The sequence below is a fragment of the Gossypium hirsutum genome, chromosome A05, assembly GCF_007990345.1.
Source record: "Gossypium hirsutum isolate 1008001.06 chromosome A05, Gossypium_hirsutum_v2.1, whole genome shotgun sequence".
Lineage (NCBI taxonomy): Eukaryota > Viridiplantae > Streptophyta > Magnoliopsida > Malvales > Malvaceae > Gossypium > Gossypium hirsutum.
The window spans coordinates 77979509-77989319 of record NC_053428.1 but is presented as its reverse complement, the minus strand read 5'-3'; the positions used below and the strand labels follow the sequence as shown (position 1 = coordinate 77989319).

Below are 9811 nucleotides of genomic sequence, written 5' to 3'. Positions count from 1 at the left end.
TAGGATATTGTCACTCGATGCCTTATGTTTCATTTAGCCAAAGCTGCTTCAAACTGCTTGCTACAAAAATGCTATCCTTCATCGTTCACCAATGCTCGTGGTGTACCAAACCTAGCGAATATGTTTTCTCTTAGGAGCCTTACAACTGATTTTGTATCATTGGTAGGTAAAGCGACAACTTCAATCCATTTTGAAACATAATAAACAGCCAAAAGAATGTATTAATTCTAAAAAAAAATTGGAAAATGTCCCATGAAATCAATCCCTCAAACATCAAATACTTCAACCTCGATTATCCATATTTGTGGCATTTCTTCCCCTTTTTGATATATTCCTAGTTCGTTGACACCTATCACACCCTTGTACGAATTCATAAGCATCTCTATTCATATTTGGCCAATAAAATCCTAATTGTAGCATTTTATAGGCTGTCCTCTTTTCCCCCGAAATACCTTTCGCATAGATATATATGGCATCCGTATCAAATGTCAGATATCTTTTCCTTCTCAACACACCTCTGAACCAATTGATCCACACATTGTCGAAACACATACACTTCTTCCCACATGGAAGTTTTTAATTCATAAGCTATCCTATTTTTCTATTGCCAAGATGCCTCTATGAGAAATACCCATCTTGCAATATAATTGACATAATTTGAATACCATGGTCTTAGATGCTTGCCAAACCTGGTCTGACGGATGTCTACTCTAAATAATTTCTCATTTGCGAAAGTCACTTTAATTTCTTCAATGTTCTCTACTTTTGAATTATTCTCAATCCTAGATAAATGATCTACAATTTGGTTATTAGTTCCTTTCCTATCCATTATCCATAAATCAAATTTCCAAAGCAGTATAACCCATCTCATTAGCCTGGCTTTTGTCTCTTTTTTCTTCATATCATATTTTAATGCAGAATGGTCAGTATACACATATACTTTATTTGCTATTAAGTAGGGCTAAAATTTTTCACAAGCAAACACTATTGCTAGCATCTCTTTTTCAGTTGTAGTGTAGTTCCATTGTGCTAGATTCAAATTTTGCTTGCATAGTGAACAACTTTAAATAAATTATTCCGCTTTTGTCCCAAAACTGCACTTACTGCATAATCCCTACCATCACACATAATAATAAAATGTTCTAGCCAGTTAAGAGTGATGATTATTGGAACAAATATGAGTTTTTATTTTATTATCTCAAAGGTCTTGACGCAGCTTTGGTCGCAAAATGAAAGGTGTCTCTTTCTGGAGGAGTTGATCCATTGGCTTAGATGTGTGAGCAAAGTCTTTTATAAACCTTCGGTAAAATCCTACATATCCTAAAAAAATCTAAACTCTTTTAACATTTGTTGGATTAGTAAAATTTTTTATAACCTCGATATTTTATTTATCTACTTCCATACCTTTTCCTTATATCTGATGCCCCAATACCAATCCTTCTTTTACCATGAAATGACATTTTTCCCAATTAAGCACTAGATTAGTCTCTTCGTATCTTTCTAGGACTTTCTCCAGATTTTCCAAATATTCTTGAAAATAGTCTCCATAGACTGAGAATTCGTGAATGCCAAAGTTCTCATCCAAATACTTCCTCTTGTCATAATATCGAATTTTCGTCTATTTTGACTGTCTAGCCCATAATAGAAATGATGTATCTGAACTGCGAAGTGTATACATGCGCCTAATATGGATCTAAGAATTATTTTAAACCATTCCCATGCTTGCCCCAATGTTTCAGTAATAAACTACTTAAAATAAAATAACTATTTATAAGTTCTTAGTACCTTTATCATGGGTACTTCTCGGTGAAGAAGTAACTGTACAAACTCAGTCCAAGTAGTAATGGTGTCTGGGGGAAGTGCTTCTAGCCATATTTTCCCCTTCCCATCCACTGCAAATGGAATTAATAACAATTTAATAGCATCTGGTGAAACACTTGTGTAAGTAACAGTGCTACATATATGATCAACTCTCTGTAAAAACACTATAGGGTCCTCAGTTTCATGATCAGTAAACCTAACATTTTTAGAAATCCATGTTAACAAGGAAGGATTTAGTTCAAAATGTGACTTATGAATAACATGGTAGGAAATGCTAGGTCGTAGACAGTTTATATCAAACAAAGTTCCTAACACCTGCATAATGTTAATAATTTTACTTAAAAATAAATAAATAGTATCTAAAACTTTAAAAATTTTCTAATTATTCATTCTGAATGCAAAAATTAAAATTAAACTAGTGACGTTGTCTCCCGATAATGGCGCCAACAACTTGACCGCCTCCGGACATACTAAAGTCTAGAGTGTGAATACTGCAATAAAAGATATATAAATAAGGTCGTACCCGCAAGTATGTGAGTCCAGTTGTAATATAGTTACAACGGAGTAGGTGAGTACTTTGAGGATTGTACCCAAAGGAGGTGAGGGTTAGATCAATTTTAACCTAAATACTGAAAGATCTAGTTAGTACTTTACTTTAGTTATAGTACGAAGGTAAAATAAAAAGGAGTTTTTAGGGGTTTTATAATAATAAAAATAAAATAACATAAAGAACAAAAATTCAAGAGATTGAAAAATAGAAATAATCGAATCTGATTATGGGTGATTAGCTTGCTTTGGTAATCTCCATCAATTATCGCTTCAGGTTCCTTGTCAATCAACTAGTCGTTATCCCAACAGGATCTTCTAATCTTTTACTCAAAAAACAATTCGACAAAGACTACTTATCTTCAGACCTTACAGTCTAGACCGATTTGGGGTGAAGGTATTTATGGATCAGCCATACCAATTTTGAGTTAATTCCCACCTTGATGACTCACCCGGGCTGTCAGGCTTAGGGTTTGTTTTACGTTCTTCCTTTCCCAAATAGTTGATCCATGGAGTATCCCTACAAAATAGTTAATAGATCATACCTCCACTCACTAATCCCCTATAAAGGGATTAGTTCCTCATGGCCTCCATCAACAATATAAAATCGATATGAAGAGAAAACATGTTACATAAATCAACAATATAGTGTTTATGAAATAGCCTGATTGTATTAAGATTGATCGTGAATCACCAGGTTTGATTGTTTCCACAATTTAGGTCTCTCAAAATAAAGAAAGAACAAATGAAAATAAATCTAACCTAAGAAAAGAGAAAATTGACTGAAATTAAAAGACTAATTCTAGCTAAGTGAATGGTGTCTTTTACATGTGACAAAAGAGCCTATTTATAAATCTGAGGTGGCCGTTGTCTTTAACCCTAGGTTAGTTAATGTTCCTGAGCTTTAAGTTTGATTGTGCAAACCAAAACTCCCCCTAGATCGAGTTTAATTCCCGTCCAAAGTCAATTTTGTGACAGACCAGGTCCTGTGTCGCGACATAATAGTCAGTGTAATTCTTTTGGGATATCTTCAGGGTTATGTCACGACATAGAAGGTAGTTTCATGATTTCTCCATTCTACTCCCTATGTTGCAACATCAAGCATTTCGTGTTGCAACATAGTGATTGATATTGGTTTATTATGCCTTCTAATGGTCTCCTGCACACTTACAAAGGTCATTAGGTCACCCTTAGGCCTCATTCGGCCCTTAAGGTCAATAAAAGACTCATTTTTCACATTTTATTGACTTAACAAAGACTTACAAAAACATAATTAATTCCTAGTGAAAATGCTTGATTTCAAGCTCCTCAAGTGCACAATTTAGTTTAATCTGCTACACCGAATTACGGCAGATCAACTAATCATGGAGAATACTTTCCCTAGCTTAGGGTAGTTAGACTTTTGGATAGATATTTCATAACAATTCCTTCCTAACTTTTCCCTGTCCACCTCGCTTTGTTGGTTACGATTTTGAAAAGTTTCTATTTTACCCTTGATCTTCATGGTTAATTCATTTTCTCTATGTCAATGGTGAACCTTAATGTTGCTAGAAAGCGTCTACCCAATGGAACAAGTATTTCACGGTCCTATTCAAAATCTAATATTACAAAGTCTATCGGGATAATAAAGCTCCTCACTTTAACTAACACATCTTCAAGTACTCCTATAGGTTGTACTGAAAACCTATCTGCTATTTGTATTGTGATCTGTGTATGTTTTAAATCCCATAACTCGAGTTTTTTCATAAATATATAACGACATTAAATTAATGTTGGCTCCTAAATCACATAGAGCCTTGCTAAAATGGATGTGTTTTGTCTCTATAGGTATTGTAAAACTCCCCAGGTCATTTAGTTTTGGAGGGATGTGTTTTGAAATAATCGCACTACATGAGGCACTTATGCTAACTTGCTCTCTTGTTTTAATTTTTCTATTAGGTATTTTGTGTACTTAAGGACTTCTCAATTAAATCAATTAAAGACAAGTTCAAGTTTCACGTTTTGAATAAATTTAGAAAACTTACAAATTCATCCTCATCCCGTCTTTGTTTTTTTGTCCAACCGTGAAGGGAATGGTACTTTTGCACTTACATGTTCCTTAACTGGCTCTTTCTTCAGCTCAACTACTTCTTCCAGTTCTGTTTCCTTCTCGAATTCTTAGGTTTCTTTTGAAAATCTTCACAATCCTCTTTGTTTTACTCATAAGCTTATTTTTCTAACCTACCCAGTATTTTACCTAAATGGAGTGCTATTGCCTTTACATACTCATTTCCCTCTCTCTGAGGATTCTTTTCTGTGTTACTTGGGATTCCCCTACCAATTTTTCTTTTGATATCTCCCACCATGCTCATTAATTTGCTCATCGAGTCTTCTAGTTTAGTCAATGCGTTCGTGGAATTGGTGCACTCAGATTGCACATGTTTCACATTTGTCATCATTAAGTGCATTTCCCCTTCAATCCGATCCAAACGTTAACCAAATACAGTATGTTCATTCAAGTTGGCCCTTTTCTAAGGCTTTTGTAAATAAGGAGGTTAATAATTAGCATTTTAAACTTGGTTAGAATTATCACCTCCTTCCTGGTTTTCGCCCCATCTTCGGTTCTAATGGTCTCTCCATCCGAGCTTATACGTATTTGAATAAGGGTTTCCACCCCTATTCCTGACACAGTTCATGCCCTTGGTGTGATAATTGATATAATGGAAGAGTTGTTTTGTCTCCTCTATATATGGACGAAACACCAGATATGGACTCTAAATAGTTGAGTCTATCCACTATTTGTTGGTATCTCTCACCTTTTTGGACAACTTTTATCGTAGATGATTTCTGCCCATATGTTTAGCTTTCAATTGGCCACTGGTAAGAGTTCATCACCATGTTTTCTATCATTTCATACGTGACCTCATATGTCTTATTCATTAAAGCTCCTCCTATAGCTCCATCTAGTCTCGATCATGAGTTTGCATCCAACCCGTTGTAGAACATTTGCAGTCTTAGCCACTCAGGTAATCCATGTTGTGGGCATCTCTAAATTAGTGTTTTAAAATGCTCCCAAGCTTCATGAAAACTTTCCCCTTCTAATTTTTTAAAAGTTGCGATCTTCCTCCTTAGTTGGACCAATTTGCTTATGAAGAAGAACTTCTACAAGATTTTTCCTGCAAGTTCATCCCATGTTGTGATAGATCCTGGTGCCTATGAGTCTAACCAAGAAAAAACGTTATCTATTAAGGAGATGGGGAATAGTTGAAGATGAATAGTGTCATCAGTGACCCAATTATATTTAAAGTATCACAAAGTTGAAGAAATCATTTTAGATGCTTATTTGGTTCCTCTGTCATTATGCCTCTAAACTGCAAATTGTTCTAGACCATTTGGATCATTATTGGTTTAATCTCAAAATTGTTAGTCATGATGGCCAACCTTGTTATACTTTCTTGAACCATATCCAGACTTGGTAACGTGTATTCTTTTAAAGTTCTTTCGTTGCGTGCCATATGTATATTTGCAAGTAGCTGTGGTTGTGGTAGGTAGGTGTTCTGGGTTATTATTGTTAATTTCATTGAATAGTGGGTTGTCTCACAGTGGTAAATTGGTTCTGCATCTGTTGTTGCTGCCGTTGTTGCTATTGATGATTCCTACGAATTATTCTTTCTGGGTCGGTGGCTAGCTCTATAGTTGTTCCCCTACTATGAGTCATATAGTAAACCATAAAAGGAATAAAAGATGTTAGCAACAATAAAATAATAAAATCGTATCTATAATTGAAAAAAAATCCTAATAATTTATTATAATGCAACAATTACAATCAAACTAGTGGCGTTGCCTCCCCGGCAACAGTGCCAACAACTTAACAGTCTCCAGGCATACCAACGTCCAGAGTAAGAATCCTACACAAAATATATTAATACGTGGTGTCCGAAAGCATACAGGTCAGGTTGTAATATAGTTGAAACAAATTAGGTGAGTACTCCGAGGATCGTACCCAAGGGAAGCGAACACTGAATTAATCCTAACCAAAGTAAAAATAAATTTAATTAGTACTTTAAATAAATTATATTATGAATAAAAAAAGAAAGATATTTGGTATTTTAATAAAAAAAGAATAAATAATATAAAGGAAAAAAACTTTGGGAAATGTGATATAGAAACTGAATCAGCTCTGAGCATGGTTAATTAGTTCGCTTTGGTAATCATAACTAATTGTCGCTTCGGGTTCCCTATTCAATAAACTAGTTGTTGCCCTAGCAGGATCTCTCAATTTTCCACTAGATTAATGAGTCGACAAGAACCACTTATCTCTCGACCTCGATCCAGACTGCTTCAGGGCTAAAGTGTTCATGGATAGGTCATACCTAGTTGCCACGATCTCAAAAACATAAAAATCATTAAAAAGGGGACAAAACACATACCTAATTGCATGAATTTATCTTAGTCAAATGAAAACCCTAAAGTTTTTCCTTTCAACCTCTTCAATTCACGGCATAGAATAAGATGGATACAAATTTTGCCTTTTATTTTATTTATTTTAAGTTTATTATGTTAATTATTATTTTAACCTTAATGAAAGACCATTAATATCATCCAAATGATGTCCATCTATGTCCAATTATAATTCTAATGGTCTATTTACAACATAAAGACCTCTAATTTAAGATTCCTTAGATATTTAACACCTTTAACTTATAGAACCCTAATTTTGCACCCTAAGAGATATATTCCTTTTTACCGAATAGAGCATTTAAACGACAAAATTTCTAAACGAAACTTTCACACAATCATAAATTCATGCTGTAGACCTTAAAATAATAAAAACTAAATATTTCAACCTCGAATTTGTGGTTTCAAAACCACTATTCTGATTTGACTAAAAACGAGCTGTTACAACTCTCCCCCTTGGGGATTTTCATCCCCGAAAATCTTACCAGTGAATAGGTTAGGTACTATTTTCTCATAGCTTTGTTGGGCTCCCATATAGCCTCTTCGATATCGTGTCATTGCTAAAGTACTTTGACGAGAGCTATGTTTTTATTTCTTAACTATTTATTCTCACGTGCTATGTGTACGTCATATCAGGTTGAATTTCAATTTCAGATGGAGAAATTACATGTGATGGATCCGATCTATATCGACGCAACATCAACACATGAAACACATTGTGGATTTTCTCTAACTTAGTTGGTAAAGCTAGTCGATATGCCACTGGCCCTATTCTTTCAATAATCTCATACGACCCAATGAAATGCGGACTCAGTTTGCCTTTACGACCAAATCTAAGGATTTTCTTCCACGAAGATACTTTCAAAAATACTTTATCACCGATCTGAAATTCAATGTCTTTTCGTTTCAAATTCACGTACGATTTCTGACGATTTGAAGCTGCTTTCAAATTGTCGCAAATTACTTTTACTTTTTTTTGGTTTCTCTAACCAAATCAACCCCGTGAATCTGTTTGTCACTAAGTTCGATCCAGTACAATGGAGTTCGACATTTACGACCATATAAAGCTTCGTACGGTGCTATCTTTATGCTTGATTGAAAGCTGTTATTATATGCAAATTCACCCAATTGCCTTCAAACTCTAAAACACAACATCTGAGCATATCTTCGAGAATATGAATTACTCTCTCAGACTGACAGTCAGTTTGTGGATGAAAAGCTGTACTGAAATTCAACTTCGTACCTAGAGCTTATTGCAATTTCTTCTAAAATCACGATGTAAACCTCAGATCTCTATCCAAAATAATCAAAACTGCTAGCTCGTGCAATCTAACGATCTCAGCAATGTACAATTAATCTATCAAGTGAATAGTCAGTACGTACTGGGATGAAATGTGCTGATTTTGTCAATCGATCAACGACAACCTAAATTACATCTTTCTTCTTCAAAGACATGGGTAATCCTAATACAAAATCCATAGTCACTCTATACCATTTCCATTCCTGTATTATCACAGACTGAAGCAAACCCAAAAGTACTTGATGCTCAGCTTTCACTTGTTAACAAATCAAACATTTTGATACAAACTCAGAAATGTCTCGTTTCATACCTGACCACCAATACAACTTCTTCAAATCATTGTACATTTTGGTACCCCCAAGATGAATGGATAAGCAACCACTATGTGCATCGTGTAAAATTTTTTGAATCAACTCTGGAATTTTCAGTACACAGATTCTATCTCGGAACATCAAACAATCATCAGATCCGATTTGGTACTCTGAATCACTAGTCGACTCACATTGCACTCTTTTAGCTTGTAACTCAGTATCACACATTTGAGCTTTGCAAATTTGTTGAAGAAAAACCAGTTTAGCCTTTAACTCACCTAAAATTGAACCATCATTAGATAATGTCAACTATGTTTTCATTGCTCTCAAAGAAAACAATGATTTTCTACTCACAGCATCCGTGACAATATTCGCTTTTCCAGGGTGATAATCAATTACTAACTTATAGTCTTTAAGTAACTCAAGCCATCTTCGTTGTCACAAATTCAAATATTCTGAGTCATAATATATTTTAAGCTTTTATGATCAGTAAAGATGTGGCATTTTTCACCGTACAAATGATGACACCAAATTTTTAATGCAAATACAATAACGACCAATTCTAAATCATGCGTCAGATAATTCTTTGCATGCAGTTTCAACTGTCTAGAGGCATAAGCTACAACTTTTCCCTCTTGCATCAATACACAACCCAAATCGTTTAATGACGCATCACTATAAATCACAAATTTGTTACCCGATTCAGGTTGAACCAACACTAGTGCCTCAGTTAACAATGCTTTCAATTGATCGAAACTTTGTTGACATTTCTCAGACCATTCAAACTTTACATCTTTCTGTAGCAGTCTAGTCACTAGTGTAGCAATAATTGAGAACCCTTTAACAAAACGTTGGTAGTAACCCGCCAACCCTAGAAAACTTCTAACCTTATATACATTTCTATGTGGTTTCCAGTCAATAACTGTAGAAATCTTGCTCAGATCAACTCGAATGCCATCCTCTGAGACAATATGCCCCAAAAATCTGACTTCCTAGAGCCAAAACTCTCATTTACTAAATTTAGCATACAGTTGTTTATCTCTCAATGTTTGCAACAAAATCCTCAAATGCTCGACATGTTTAGACTCATCTCATGAATAGATCAGAATGTCGTCAATAAACACAACAATAAATCTATCTAAATACGGTCTAAATATCCGATTCATCAAATCCATAAATATGGCAGGAGCATTAGTCAATCCAAAAGGCATAACAAGAAATTCATAATATCTGTACCTTGTTCTGAATGCAATTTTTGACACATCTGAGTCTTTAACTCTCAATTGATAATAACCCAATCTCAAATCAATCTTTAAAAACACTATTGCACCTTTTAACTGATCAAACAAATCGCCTATTCTCGATAATTGATACTTGTTCTTTATCATAACCTTAT

At 34.6% G+C, this 9811-nt stretch overlaps 1 non-coding gene across 1 annotated transcript; it reads left to right on the top strand.

Moving 5' to 3' along the window:
• Positions 1 to 5374: 5374 nt before the first annotated feature.
• On the top strand, positions 5375 to 5481 carry LOC121230045 (small nucleolar RNA R71). The gene has a single exon (XR_005927997.1). It is a non-coding gene; the product is annotated as a small nucleolar RNA R71 (small nucleolar RNA).
• Positions 5482 to 9811: the final 4330 nt, after the last annotated feature.